The sequence below is a fragment of the Gavialis gangeticus genome, unplaced genomic scaffold, assembly GCF_001723915.1.
Source record: "Gavialis gangeticus isolate Ggan-Ray unplaced genomic scaffold, GavGan_comp1, whole genome shotgun sequence".
Taxonomy (NCBI): domain Eukaryota; kingdom Metazoa; phylum Chordata; order Crocodylia; family Gavialidae; genus Gavialis; species Gavialis gangeticus.
Window position 1 is genome coordinate 65,121,562 of NW_017729004.1, and position 14,024 is coordinate 65,135,585.

The 14,024-nt window shown below is 42.4% G+C and overlaps 1 protein-coding gene across 1 annotated transcript in view; it reads right to left on the bottom strand.

Moving 5' to 3' along the window:
• Positions 1-14,024, bottom strand: part of THSD7A (thrombospondin type 1 domain containing 7A) — a 686,730-nt gene that overhangs the window by 592,163 nt on the left and 80,543 nt on the right. The window lies entirely within an intron of this gene.

Here is a 14,024-nt window from a genome sequence, read left to right on the forward strand (position 1 = left end):
TGGACACTGAGTTCCCCTGCCCTCAAGGATCCCAGCGCCTCACCCTCTAGTCTCCTCATAGGAAATGTTTGAAACCAAGAATCCCCACCCCCATATTAAGTACCATAGTATAAAGAATAGTGTAAAGTTATTTAAGTTGTCATTATCTGCTTAAGTTGTGAGGAGTCTATATCCATCAGAAATCCTCTACCTAGAGTTTGCCATCTCCTGGAAATTTTAAATGTTTACTTTTGTCACAAAACAACCTGAACATTTGACTTTTCAATTTTTTTCAATAAATGGAAATCACAAAAAATATTAAGAAACATCATAAAATTTCACTCTAGCATTTTTCCTATCACAAATGGAAGCATTAGCATGTTTACTATGTTTTGTTCTATTGTGCAGCACAGACCCAAAATTATGTCAAATCAGATCAAAATTAAACTACAGTTCTCTGGTCTCATGAAATTTGCAGTGCAAGCCCCACAACTGAGCAACAGAGGAGATGCAATCCAGTCAGGGACTATGGCACTGCCATTCTCCGCTAAGAACTTGACGCTTTGGCTGCACTACATGGCTCAGCTGAATCTGTATTACCTTATGGAAAAATTAGACTCCAGGGGCTCTGACCTATAGGAGACAAAGGAAATTTATAGAGGGTGCATACAGACACTTAAACCAGTTTAAATGTGGTTTAAACCTCAAGTGTCCAGATGTAGGAGTCCATCAAGAATGGTTTAAGCCTCCTAAAAAAAAAAAAAATGTACCTGAAAAATCAAGTACTCTGATTACTAGTTTTCACTGGTTCAGTGTTATGTGTGGACATCAAGATTTCTGTGACTAGTGTCTTGTCAGTCCTTCAGCCATCCCACACTACACTGCTACTCACCCCCTGACCACAAACCTGGACAGCAAATGCCTGTCTGGTAAAAAGAGTCCAAACTCTTTTGGCCTGACCTATTTTCACTGCACTTGACTGCAGTGTCCCTGGCTGGGGACTTTGGCAGCAGCTCTCCACTGATTTTAAAGAGCTGGTCAATTTCCTTTCATTGGTAGTAACTAACCAGGGTTTGGTGCATCCCATGCTTATCTGGGGAGGGAAATCGTGCATTTTAGACTTACTGGGGATGGGAGGTGGCCAGGTGTGAGGCAGAGAGAAGGGGCTGCCTGGATCCCTGTTTCTGTAGGCCTTGGGCTCCCAGGGGCTGCCCAGTGACTTCACTTTAAACACCAAAAAGCTATAGACATAAAATGTAAGTAGTAGACAAAGATTTAAATGGTAGTCAATACCCACAGGAAACATGAACATCTTTAAAGGACCGTCAGATTGCCATTCTTTTTGTGACTCATGAAGACCTTAAACAACAACAGTTGGATTCCAAAATCCACTAATTGTTGCAAATTTCAGTTTTGCGATACTTACTCAGGATGTCAATTATCATGCTATGCAACTGTTCACATTTGGATTTCCTATTTATCCAATATCTTGCAAACTGTAGCAAGCCTGGAAGTGTCTGGGATGGCCTGCCACTCCTGATGGACAATCCTTGTCTGCAGGTCCTCTACTACATCTCAAATTCCTAATTGCTTCTCACCTGCCATGAGTTGATGGTGTTTATAATGAGGGAGTAGGTCCTTAGTTCTGCCACCTTGGATGCCTCTCCCTGGGTGCATCTATATATGCCCTTTACTGCAAAGTAGACTAATTAGCTCCACAGTAAAGCATAACAGTCCATACATGCGCCAATATTAGGGTACAGTAAATTAATTAGCTCTGATGTAAGATAGTACTTACATTGTTTACGTGTGATCAAATGCATGAGTAAACTGTAACAGGGGCTGGCTGGGGCACAAGAGTGCTAAAGTGCGGACGGCTGCCTGCCACCTAGCCCTGCACCATAGGGAGGGCTAGGTGGGAGAGAGGGAGGAAGAGAGAGGCTGCAACTAGGTTTAGACAGACTACAAAAGTGGGCAGACAAGAATAGGATGGGGTTCAACGTAGACAAATGCAGGGTGCTGCACCTTGGGAGAAGGAATCCACAGCATACATACAGGCTGGGGAGTTCCCCTCTTGAAAGCACTGAGGTGGAAAGGGATCTTGGAGTCATTATTGACTCCAACATGAACATGAGCTGCCAATGCCGGACTGCAGCCAGCAAGGCCAGCCATACCTTGTTATGCATCCAAAAGGTGCATCTCAAGCCAGTCTAGAGAGGTGAAACTCCCCCTCTATATGACTTTGGTCAGGCCACAGTTGGAGTACTGTGTCCAGTACTAGGCACCACACTTCAAAAGGAATGTGGCCAGCCTGGAGAGAGTTCAGAGGAGGGCCACGCACTTGGTGAGACGGCAGCAGGACAGGCCTATGAGAAGAGACTGAGGGACCTGAACCTGTTCAGCCTCAGCAAGAGGATGCTGAGGGGGGACCTGGTAGCTGCCTACAAACTCATCAGGGGAGATCAACAGCAAATAGGTAGAGCCCTTTTCTCCCCAGTACCACTTGGGGTGACAAGAAACAATGGTAATAAGCTGATGGAGAACAGGTTTAGGTTAGAGATCAGAAGGCAATTTTTTTTTTTTACAGTTAGGGTGGCCAAAATCTGGAACCAACTTCCCAGTGAAGTGGTCGTTGCCCCTACCTTGGGCAAATTCAAGAGGAGGTTGGATTATCACCTGTCTGGGATCTTGTGAATCCAGCATTCATTCCTGCTCATGGCAGGGGGTCAGGCTAGATGATCTGTTCAGGTCCCTCCTGACACTAGCTACTATGAAACTACTATAGCACCCTCATGCCCCAACCAGCCACTTCATGACCTGATCCTGCTACCTGGAGCCTGGGGCTGATCCTCCAGGCCCCTGCTAGCCCAGGGCTGCTCCACCCCAGCTCAACATGGTGTGGTCCCTGGCACATGTGTAAACACTGAACCTAGGAGCAGCTGACTCCAATGTGAACTGCAATGAAGTTTACTGAATCACACTAACTGCACATGCAGATGCACCCTCTGTGTTGACATCACTGGGCCACCCCTGCTCAAGTTCAAACAACATTTAGTCTTAGTGGACCTTGCCCCATCCATTGTCAGTCCTACAGGCTTTCATCCAATCAGCCTCTTCAAGCTCATCAGTGTCTCATTAGTCTCACTCTCAGGTCTAGCTCAGCCCTATAAGCAGTTTCATCAGGTGTGTTTTCCCCACCTCTCTCCTGGCTCTTCATCAGTTTTGCCGAGGCTTTTCCCCACTGTGAAACTCCTAGGCTTACTCACTGTTACCATCTCCAGTTCTGCTTTTCCAAGTCTGCAACAGAGACCTCCCTCCCCTAAAAAGGCCAGGGCCTAAATGACTGCTCTGTCTCCATGCTAAATTTGTGTATCCCCAGGGCATGCCCTTCCAGAATCTGCCTTAAGGTGCAAATCATATTTTCTTATTATTATTCTCACTCTCTAGTATTTGAGAAGAGGTTCCCTGTTGCACAAAGCTGCAAACTGTACAGCCACAATTCTTCTTCCATGGAGTGCCTGGCTTTCAGGAAGTTAGGAAGGCTGATATTTCTACTATTAGAACGATAAACGTGGGATGGAAACGTTAACCCTACTGAGAACACAGACAAGATTTGAGACGCAGAAGGAGACGGGAAGCTGGGAGCAGAACCATGCTGGAACTCTTTGAGCTTAAAAACTAGATTTGAAATTTAGGCACAAAATTGGTTGTTGTGCAACTAATTATATTTCTTACATAAGACATTTTAGTACCATATCAATAAAAACACTTAATTTTTTAAAAAAAAATCTAATCAGATGCTTCTTAGCAAGAGTCAGGAGCCTTATAACAAATCTCAATCATGCTTTGAAAGTCTTTCAGATAACAATAGAATATTACCCCTTTCCTTCTAGTTGTTATAAAGTATTTACTTAATATTTAGACAGTCAGGAAACACACGCTTTCCTTTAACAGAGAAAATTACTTCATGAAATCAGAGTTGTTAAATGTCACCTCATAGATTTATAAAATAAATATAGTTCTGGGAAGGCTATTTATGATACTACACAATGGCTTTACTATAAGAGAAAAAAAGAAAACACCCAGACCAGAGTAAAATATTAAGGACTATGAAAATGGAAAAATTGGACATGTTCACCAAAATTTATTTTAAAAACCAGGTGCACTTTTAGAAACAGTCTGATGTTTGCAATAAATGTCTCCCTTCTTTGGTGATGAAATGATAGTATTTCGTGACATAGCTCTTCAGTAGAGGTGAACTGATACATTGGTCCGATATCAGATTGGCACCGATATAAAGAAAATTGGCTGTATTGGAAAGTTAGCCCAGTGCAGCTGATAATTTGGCCAATAAATGCCTGTGCATGCATGCCACAGTGCAGCGCTTGGGCACTGAGGAGCACAGCCTGGCAGCTTAGAGAGCTGTGTGCAGCTGGTAGGTCTGTTGTGGTGGAAGGGGAGGAGGGAGAGAAGGAATGTTAGTGGGCAGATCAACTCCCCCTGCTGCCCAGCCAGGGCTGGGTGGGGCACAGTATGGAGCCACGGCTCATCCCAGGGGTGCAGGGGAAGGCATGGGCCTCCCAGATCTGTGCACACTCGGGCAGACGGGCTGCAGCTGTAGGGGTTATGAGGGGGGCTGCAGCCACCCCAAATTTCACTGTAGGCCCTCCACCCAACGCAGTCTGGCTCACTGGGAAGAGCCAGGTGTGCACTAGGAGGGTGGCAGCAGCATGGGGGGGGGTGCTATGGTGAAATTTGGGTTGGCTACAGTCCCCTGTAGCCCCCTCCCACCACTGCTGCCCACCCCAAGCCCAGCCCCCACTGATTAGAGCCCAGCACAGCTCCAGCCCACCCACCCTGCCCCACACAGATCCAGGGGGTACGCACCCCCCACACCCTCCTGAGGTGTGTGCAGTGGTGGGAGCTGCTGCCCCCCACACCCTCCAGATGAGCTGTGGCTCCATTCTGCACCCCACCCAGCTGGGCAGTGCCTGTCCCAGCCCCTGCCCCACTCCCTTCCTAACCATGGGGGGTGTTGATCTGCCCTCCCCCTGCCCCTTTCCTCCCCACACAACAGACTTACTGGCTGGATGTAGCTATATGAGAAATCAAATCTGCATCAGTTGATACGCCTGCTTAAAAATTGCCTATTTGTATCAGCCTCCAAAATCTCTATTGGTGCACCCCTACTCTTAAGTTAAGAAGACATCACAAGTTTCAAATGTATTTTCTGCCAACACATGGCCACGAAACATTATTAGGCATATACTATACCTTTGTAAGTATGCTCTCTTCATCCTGATTTCTAAATTTAAAATGTATATTCAATGACCAACACAAAAACAGTGGGCACCTTTTGGTCAGGCATACCACATATGAACCCTGTACTCTCCCTGAGTGCCACTCTAATCCCCTTCTCTGCCCAATTTGTCATTCTGCTTTCTGCTCCCTATTCTGTGCTCCCTGCTTGACCTCCTGCTCTTCTGCTTCCTGAAGAACAAACAAGAATATTACTTAGTCTAAATTCTTACACCATGCCCTTTAACATTATTTCTTCATTTGTAATTTTGGTTGATGCTATGAACTGATCAGAATTCCATGGACAATTGAGTTGCAACAGACCTTATGTTAGGATCATCTAGCACTATATTGAAGCACATGTTCTAACCTTGTTTTTAACTGGAAAGAAATTTAAAAGATCTGATGTCCTTTTCTTAGCACCACAGAAAAGGGGATCAGAAATCAATACAAGATTGGTTTATACTTGTATTGATGTATACTTTATTATTCAATACAAGAAAAACTTTACACATCAATACAAGAAAAAAGAATTCCTTTCAGCGTCTCTATTTTCAAGGACCCAAGGAAAATGTGGTGTGGAAAAAATTGTTTAGTGAAAAAAATATTTTTTAAAATTGAAATATTTATGCAAAGTCAAACTCGGACTGATGAGACTAACGCAGGCATATATTTCTATACATCTGCAAAAAATGATGGAAGACTTCAGCTGCATGCTCCCCAAAAGCAGTCAAACTAATCTTAAGAAAAGTCTCTAAAAGTTTATACTATGTTGTAAATATTTCAAAGATTCATTTTGAAGGAACATTTCAAAAGTAAATGCTTAAGTATTTGGAGAAAAAACAAAGAAGAATAAAACTATAGTGTACATTCTTCCCATCCCTAATCCTTGACAGAATTTAATGCCTTAAAACAGACATCAAGATATATAAGCAATAGCAGAGGTCTGCTGGGTTCAATATTAAGCTGTTTCTTTTCTTCACATGTCATGTTTATGGAGTACCATAAAACATACTAGAAGCTCATATTTCTTCAATTAATGCCAGTCAGCTTCTGTAACCGGATGCTCCCATACTCTGATTAGGATTGTTTTTGACCTTCGTATCATGGACAAGAATATTATTATGATAATGAAACCAGTATTTTATACAATATAGCAATGAAATAGACTACCATTTCCTCCTTTTTTCATGATAATAAGTGAGCATTCTTCTTTTATTCCACTGCCAATTGCTCCTATATAACCAGTATTAAAACTTTACTATGCATTTTGTCTAATTCTAAAATAAAATTAAAAAAATGGAGGGCAAAAAGCATTAAAGCTCTAAGTTAGAGTGTTCATAGGAGCATTTGGTACCTGTGATTTGTCAAGGTTATTAATTTATATATATTAGGGGTGCACCAATAGAGAATTTTTGGGCCAGTACCAATGGCCGATTTTCTTTAATGAGCCATATTGGCTGATACTTATCCAATTCTGATCTGTAGCCAGGCAGCATGGAGAGTGGCGTCTGGCTGGTAAGTCTGTTGTGGGGAAAATGGTGAGGGGGGAAGGAAAGGGTGTAGGGGAATAGTTTAATAGATTTAGGGTTGGAAGGGACCTAGTAGATCTTCTAGCCTGACCCCCCGCCAGGGCAGGAGAACAACGAAACCCCAAAACAAAAAACGGGACTCAAATGAGTCCAGCCAGGTAGGCATCCAGCCTCTTCTTAAAGACCCCTGGTGAGGGAAGGAGTGGGGCTGGGGCAAGGGCATGTGCTGTACAGCCAGGGCAGAGTGGGGGAGAGAGACACGAGTGGCTTGTCCAGAGGACACAGAGAGGGGGTGGTGGCTCCCACCACTGCATGCACCCTGAGAGGGCATGGGGGCATGTGCCCCTGGATCCTTGTGCAGGGTGAGGGTGGGCTGCTGCTGGGGGTTGGGGCCAGGGTGGCACCGAGCTCTTCCCAGTGGGGTGCTAGGCTAGGCTGCACTTGGGGTAGGTAGAGGCAGCGCTGGGAGGAGAGTTACAGGGGGGGCTTCAGCCGCCCCAAAATTTACCATGGCCCCCCCCAGCGCCACCACTGCCTACCCCAAGTGCAGCCCCGGACCAACCCCCCACCAGGAAGATCCAGGCACTGGCCGTAGCCCCAGCCTGCAGCATCAGCCTGCCCTTGCCCCATGTGCAGATCTGGGGGGCACCCCCATGCCCTCCTGGGGTTTGTGCAGCAGTGGAAGCCACCCCCCCATAACCCCTGATAAACCACATGTGGCTCCGTCCCACACTCTGCCCTGGCTGTGCAGCACTTGCTTCTGCCCCAGCCTCACTTACTCCTTTACCATGGGGCCTCGATCTGTCCCTCCCCCCACACCCCTTCCTTCACACTAGACTTACCAACCAGACCCCGCTGCTCTCCACGCTGCTGGGCTGCACTCCTGACCACCTGCATGCACAATGCATTTATCAGTAGAATTATCAGCCATGTCAGCCAAAGAAAGCCGATTGCCAATACAGTTAATTTTTCTCATATCAATGCTGATCCAATATGGGACCAATGCATCTGTGCACCTCTAATAAAAAAAATAGATATATATTCACTAAAATATAGAATACATGATAACATGGTATGAATTTGAAGTAGCTGCATATATGCTTATTATTCCAAGCAAATGCCAGTGATATCATGCTACCACCATATTCTGTTACACACTTTACAGACAGAAGGCAGCACAGAGATGCACACAACTGAATCAGAGATACATAAGCTTTCATGAGCAAGAGTTCACTTCATCACATGCTGACATCCACTTTCTGCCTCACATGACTGACTACCTCTCCCATACCTTACAGTAGTGGCCTCCAAGCTTTTCAAGTAGGAAATCACCTTTGGCATTTAAAAGCAACCCAAGATCTACTGTGCACTGCCACCAGCACTGCCCCCCATGCCCTAGCCCAGTAGGTAAGTCTGTGAGGAGGGAAGTGGGGGTGGGCAGATCAAGGCCGAGGGAGAAAAAATTATTTGGGGATCCCCAGCAGATAAGTCCCACCTGACCAGGGCCCCACTCAACTTACCCCTGCTCCTGCCTCCAAGGCACTGTCCCTCACTGCAGGGGCCTCAATCTAGCTCCTGCCCTTTCCCTCCCCCACAGACTGACCTGCTGGGCTGAGGCATGCACACAGGCAGTCAGCCCCCCACCCCAGCTTTGTGTTGACTTCAGGAGGCTCCAAGATTTACCAGTAGATCAAGATCCACTGGTTGGTGACCACTGCCTTAGAGAAATACATTTTTTTAAACAAATTATTTTTTTTTAAAAAAAAGTCAGAAAAGACAATTATGATCTTTTCCATAATAAACCCAGTCCAGTCAATAGTTCCTGCATCAAGCCTGTTCTTCCTCAACTGAAGGATTAGAATTTAGAGATGGTTCCATCTCAATTTAGACTTGTTTTTATCTCCCAAGTCACATAATCGCAATACTATACAAGATATAGTATTGTGGTTATGCAACTTGTGGGAGAAAATCTGGGGAAAGTAAAAGCTGAAAGTTGAAGCGGTTCTCTGTGACTGTTAATAAACAGTTTTGTTTCTCATTCAACAACTGTTGTTGTCTCATGAAACCCTAAAGAGTATTATAAATTCCAGTCACTTGTGGTCGGCCCTTTATTGCTCGCTTTTTTTCCTCTCCTAGTCTTATGCCTATAGAAACAAAGTGCTAAATCTCCTAGGCCAAGCATAGCATAAAGGGATACAAACTAATAAATGCTGAACACTTCTAAAATGACTTGAATAGATTTCCTCACATTAAAAAAAGTGTTACAATGCTGTATCTGGGGCAGAACCTGAATCTCATCAAAACATCTATTTCCAAACTCCCATACATATCGCTAATATTTTTTATATACAGAAAAATTGTGAGACTAAAAATTAATCTCTCTCATCCAAGAAATTGAGGCAAATTCTACATGAAGGAGAAAGAGAGGAACATTTATCTGACAGTGTTGTTTTTTTTAATGGAAAGAGCTAAGGGTTTCTACTATTGAAACTGTGATGTGGGTATATGTATTCCTGAATTGTACATAGAAAAGATCAATTTGACATGAGACAACTAATATGCAAAACAGCAAGATAGATATTCCCCAGAGGATACATAGCTTCCCTACTCAAATGCAATATTTATAGTTGGAGCAAAAAGAAACTTCCTAAATCTTTCCAAGTTTAAACAAGCCATCAGGTTAAAGCTTGTCCTGGTCCATGTTTTCAACTGTTTTGAATCAAATTAAAAACAGGTTTACATAGAATAGTCTTTATACATACAATTACAGCCCTCTCATTTAGGAAAATGAATTTCTTGCTACTACTGCTCAAAAGTTTTAGATTTTTCAACTAAAACTACTAGTATATTAGATACAAATTAGCATTCCACATTGATCTGTTCCATTATTAAAGATAATATTTAAAAAGCCTTTCTATAATAGAAGGAATCCACCTCCAGCACTGACCAACTGCAATAAAGATACAACTATTCCATGCATGTTGAGAAATAGTACATAAGCAAAAAGCCATGCAATTCCAGGGTAATACATTCAGCAACAACCTGAAATGAACAAACAAAAAGACAAGACAGATTTCAAAAAGGTATCTGTGAAAGTTCCTCTAATAATTCTAGGAACTAGGGACATAAATTACACATAAACTAATATAACTGATCAGAAACCATTTCACAACTGTAACACAACAGAAGTTCAGTGCACATGAACCACTTACAAAATGACTGAAAGACACAAAGCATATAAGGAAGTATATGCTAAAGATCATAAATACACATCTTGTTGTGGCTTATTTGCTTTTATTGGCAAATGATAAGGGGTCAGCATAGCTATTTGCCAGCATATTGAGGGTTCTGAACTCTATTTTTCCAGCCCCTTACAATTCTTTGTATTGACACTTGTTATAAATGAATTTGCTATTAGCAGCCTAATTTTTCTAACAAATCACAAACAGTTTCAACACAATTTTTTTTTCACTTAAGTGCAAGGGGCAGAACTTGTCATTGAGATAACTTATAAATATACAAACTCAGAAGATAAAATAAGTAAAATAAACTTAAAATCTGCATGCCTTGTGGCTCAGGATCAAGTGTAGTCCCTGTACTTATCCATATTTAGCTAACAAAAGGGACTTTGAATTTGGTGGGATTCTCTTTGGATATAAGGACCTGTCCATGCACATCCCTTTAAATAAGCAGCTCCAGTCTTGGGTGAATGACATGAGAGACAGGAATTCCAAGAACTGGACTAGAAAAATATTAAGAAAAAGAGAACTCAGGAGAGAATGTTTCATGAAATCCTGATACTTAATCCTGAAAGCACATAAAGACATACTGTACTAGTTCTGTGCCTTACTTATGCAGGATATTTATGTGCTCAAATCAGGAGATATTATGGAGGTATACTGTCAGTGGAAGTGGGAATTTAATATATATGCTAATTCATGCATAACTGTCATGTTTGCAGAGTGCTGTGTGACCTTTCATACAAAACCATATAATGGACTAATTTGCATATACGTGAATACACAAATCTAATGCATTTGAGACATAACTATTTGACATTTTCCTATACAGCTAAGCTTCAGCTTATGCACCTATTGGAAAGCTTAGGGCTGAGTCAGCTGGCTGTCTCGTGGCACTGGAAAACCTGACATCCACTGGGAACTTCCCGTCATTTAGTTTGGCTGCTGCTCTACCAGCATGGCCATTTCCCACTGTGATCCAGTAGGGAGAGCAGTGAAAGAGGAAAGAGCACTGGCTACATGCAGAGTATGCCTAACAGACATCTGAAAGACACTGACAGCAACTGCTGTCATTCCTGCAACCTGACAGGTATGTGCGACTTCTCAGATAGGTGGGCTGGGGCTGCCAAGTGCACAAACATCAATAGACAATTCTATTTGGCAGCTGTGTTCATATGCTAGACTTGGTGGTAACATAGTATTGGTATATGCAAAATAAAACTCCCCACAGAAAACAGAAACCAACACATTCAGCAACCACTTCTTAAATCTGAGTTATTCAGTCTTTTGGGCTAAATACAGACAGTCAAAAAGCTCGAGGATAGAGGCTGAATCAATTCAGTCCTTACAGATTAGTCTAAAATGCACAGATTAAATTGAAACAGAAGTGAACAGACATTTACCTTTTATTCAGGAAATGCAGCCACATGCCTGCATTGGCTCAGACCAGAAGCTGGGGGGCACTAGAGCACAGCTCTCTGGCTGCGTATTCACTTCCTCTTCCTGCTGCTCCCAAGGTCTCTGGGATTTACTGTCTAGAAATCACACAGCAGGACTCTGCAGGTTTGCTCATCACTTCCTCTTCCTGCTTCTAGGTGCCTCAGGGATTTGTAGTCCATAATTGCAGCCAGCAGTACTTTGAGGAGGGGAAGAGGTGTATAACCCCACCTCTCCCTGGCCCCAAAACCTAGCCAGGGTTTGCTGGGGGGTGGGGCAGTAGACCCTGTAGACTGGGCTGCATTCCCAACTGGGTTTGCCCCAACCCCCACCCCTTTGTCAGCCAGCCCTCACTGCTCCAGCTAGCGAGCAGAGGGGTGGGGCCAGCCCTGATCTCTGGAGCAGAGAGCCCATCCCAGGGCTGGAAAGCATGCTGGGATGCTGGGACATTCCTGATTTAACTTAAACCAGGAAGGCGTCTGGGCCAGAAGTTTCATAAACTGGTTTGAGCCAAATCAGTTAAGTCCAATGCTATATTCAAACAGGTTTATCTTAAACCAGTTTCAGCCATTTTGAAACTGGTTTATGTGCACTAAGCTTCTGTTTTGTTACAGGTTTAAATCAGTTTCTGATCACTTAAACCAGTTTATGTGCAACTTCTGTCCCTAGCCTTGAAGGAAATATTCCTGAAAATATCAGGATGGGCAGTTTTAAATAATTATTTGTTGTATTACTACTACTAAAATTAATTACACTATTTAATAACAGGTATAGAAGAAGAAAAATTTAGTGGAGGACTGATATTTCACATGGCAGGATTCAGCAAAACACAAATGTTTATCCCTGAAAAATGGGGCTATAGCAAAGCATTAACAATTTTTTAACAGTGTCTTCTGGAGGGTGGATTAATTATTCTTGCCACTTCAATACAAGGCTAAAAGCATGAATTAATATCTGAAAATTTAATGCAGATCATTATCAGTAATTATTACATTATATGTTTTTTCCATAGAATGGATAATATGGAACAAAAAAACAAAAAACAAAAAACAAAAAAAAAAATCAAAGACTACACTCTTTGCCCTTCTTAGTTTGCACTGCTCCACATTTTATCAATTTGTCAAGGCCAGTTCAAGAATAATTTAAAAAAAAAAAAAAAGATCACTTTTTGCACTAGGCAGTAACCTAAATTCTGTTTCATCATGCAACCCAGCTGTAGCATTGTGAGGTAAAACAGGTTCTATAAACTTTAGGACCTGATACTCAGTCCTAAGCAGGGGGAAAAAAAGCTAGTTTTAAACATTTCATCAGTGGTTAATCAGCCCTAACTACAGAGTATTCAAATAAAAAATTCTGAAACCTTGTCAAGTGTTACTTACTGCAATGTTACTATTTAAATACCAAATCTACACTTAGGTCGAGGTTAGAATGACAGGAACAAGAGATATAGTTGTGTGCGTCTAAATTGTGACACTAAATTGTGTCTCAATTTAGCATTCTAACAGATGGAGGATCTCCGGGGGAAACTAAGTTGCTGAAGTAAAATCTAAAATGAACAGATGATTCTCTGACCAACATAATAACCTCAGTTGCTAACGGAGGTATCAAACTCATTTAAGACCAAACATTGTTTGAAACAGTATCATCTTTCATTAAAAGAAGAGTTTTTCTGTAAAGAGGATGTATTTTCTTCCCCTGCAAATGGAAGAATCCAGTCCTAAGTAACCCACCTTAGATTTATTTTTTAAAGTAGAAAAAACACTAGAACATTTAAGAGATACAAAGGCAAATGCTATTCTTGGATGATGCCATGCAGGTATGCAACATATTCCTTCTTCCCTCTACTTCTTCAAAAGTTAATCTCTTACATTATTTCACTCTCTCGCGCACACACACAAGCTCTCTCTCTCAAAGGCAAATGAAAGAAGCATTACAACTGATGAACTCACGACTCCTTGAGCAAATACCTGTTTTTTGGCTTATAACCCTTAACATGGCCAAGGTCATTGTACCACAATACTTACTGTTTTTGTTCCTTTGATCATACTAATTAATAAAAGCTAAAACTTAAGAATTTTCCAGCAAAAAACAAACAGACCAAACAAAACAAAGAAATATCATAAAAGCAAAACTTTCTTCAAAAGAAAAGTTAATGTTTTCATAAAAGATATGGTTTTTTTGTTGGGAAAATCTGAGTTAAAGGCTGTTGGGCTCCTAAACAGCACATTTAGAAGCCTTCCAGGAGCTTGTCAAGGTCTCTATCTACCAGCCCTATCCAGATTTCTGGCTTCCCACCCTAATGGCCACCCTATCACAAAACTGTCTTACTCATCCCCTTCAGCTAGCAGCATATATTTAGGCTAGGGAAAGACATTCAAAAAGCCTGAATTGATTCAATCTTTGCAGGTTAGTCTAACCTGGCTAGGCTAAACCAGTTTGTAACAGCACAGACATCCCAGAAATGCAGGCACATGCCTGCTGTGGCTCAGGCTAGAAGACAGGGGCGCTAGAGCAGCCCTCCCTTCCCTTCCACACTGCT